Source organism: Lactuca sativa, chromosome 3 (assembly GCF_002870075.4).
Source record: "Lactuca sativa cultivar Salinas chromosome 3, Lsat_Salinas_v11, whole genome shotgun sequence".
NCBI lineage: Eukaryota > Viridiplantae > Streptophyta > Magnoliopsida > Asterales > Asteraceae > Lactuca > Lactuca sativa.
In genome coordinates, this window is record NC_056625.2 from 85531576 (window position 1) to 85533409 (window position 1834).

A 1834-nucleotide genomic window follows, 5' to 3' on the forward strand; every position below is an offset into this window, starting at 1 on the left:
GTATTACAGGTAGTGGCGCATGAGCATAGGTGTGATGTTTTGGACGAAGGATTACGGATATAGGCCTGTAGATATGAAATAATGTAGTAAGGCTTATATTGTACTGTTTATGCTTTTGATCTGTACGAACATGACATCCCGAGTCTTTTAATGAAATACATTTCTATGGAAATGCTTTTGATAAATCTTTATCATATTTTTGTTTTGGGACAAATTCCGCAACACTTTCATTTAAAATGTAACTCTGATTTTTAAACAAAGCATAAACAAAACGGTCTTTTCTGGCCGTGATTTTGGGGATGTCACATTTCAGCTCCTGGGTTTCGTTATAGATGTCTGTCAAGGTTCTAAATCCTCGAACAAGAGTATCATCATACGTGGACCTGTCTACGACTTCTTCTGATGCTGGAATCATGGAGTTCCCTGGACTAATTGGGACTTCGCTCATAGGAGGTGAATGATCGAGTAGTGTTGTGGATGACTGATACCCATTTGATGGCGAACTAGGGCTTCCAATTTCTCCTAATGCTGGATCGAGTTCCTCCATTGTATCTTGGGCTATTCCTTCACTAGGGAATCTGCCCAAGTATTACTTAGTATTTGGGCTTCACAGTGGACTTTAGCTGTAACGCCCGGGTTTCAGGGCTAAGCATTTTTGTCAATGTAATAGTCTAGGTCAACTCTTGTAACTCTTTTTGAAGTAATAAAGATGAAATATTTGAGTATTATGTGAATTATGTGTGTTTATGTGTTTATTATTTAATTATAAATGTATAATTAATAAAAAATAAAAATGAACGTCAAAATTAAAGTGTGAGATAATCCCAATATCTCTACATAAAGTTGTAGAATATGTCTCAAGGTTTCCGTGCATATAAGGAACGCCGAAATCCGAGTTATAACAAAGAAGTTATGACCCGTCGAAGTTTCGCGACAGAACCGGCACGATACCGGGAAGCGTAAATAGTGAATTTACGATAGAGCGAGATTTAGCCTTAGCGCTCTAAACGAAAGTCGTAGAATATGTTAAGTAAGAATATCGATAAAAAGAACGCCCAAATCTGACTTCGTATGATGAAGTTATGATTTTTCTAAGATTTAGCATAGCAGTGCACAGCCCGAAATCTGAATTTTAGATCGGTCAATTTTTAGCCGACGGGATCTAAATGAAAGTTGTAGTACTCGTAAATACCAACGCGTGGATATAAAGAACGTCAATAATAGAGCTCGTATGCGAAAGATATGGACGAAGCTTAGTCCCTACTTTTCGAGCGCGGCGAATTCGATATAGTTTTGTAAATCCGAGATAGAATGAGAATTAGCCAACGAGGTCTAAATGAGAGTTGAAGATCTCATTAATAGGAACTCAACGGTAAAAAGACAGACAAAAACGGAACTCGTATGCGAAAGTTATGGACGAAGCTTAGTCTCTACTTTTCGAGCGTGGCGAATTCGATACAGTTTTGTAAATCCGAGATAGAATGAGAATTAGCCAACGAGGTCTAAATGAAAGTTGAAGATCTCATTAATAGGAACTCAACGGTATAAAGACAAAAAAAAAACGGAGCTCGTATTCAAATGTTACGGACGAAGCTTAGAGGCTACTTTACTATAAAACTCCTATAAATACAAGGGTGAACTCCTCATATTTTCTTCACACCATAAGCCTCTCTTTCTCTCTCTAACTTCTCTCTAACCTCCCTAAACCCCTCCCAAGTCTAGGGAACCTCCCTATCACGAGAAGAAAGCCCCGGAGCGCCCGACGGCTCCGAGAAGAAAAGCTTTCGGCTCGGAAACGCTGCTCCAGCGAAGCCCGGTTTTTAATAAAAACTCA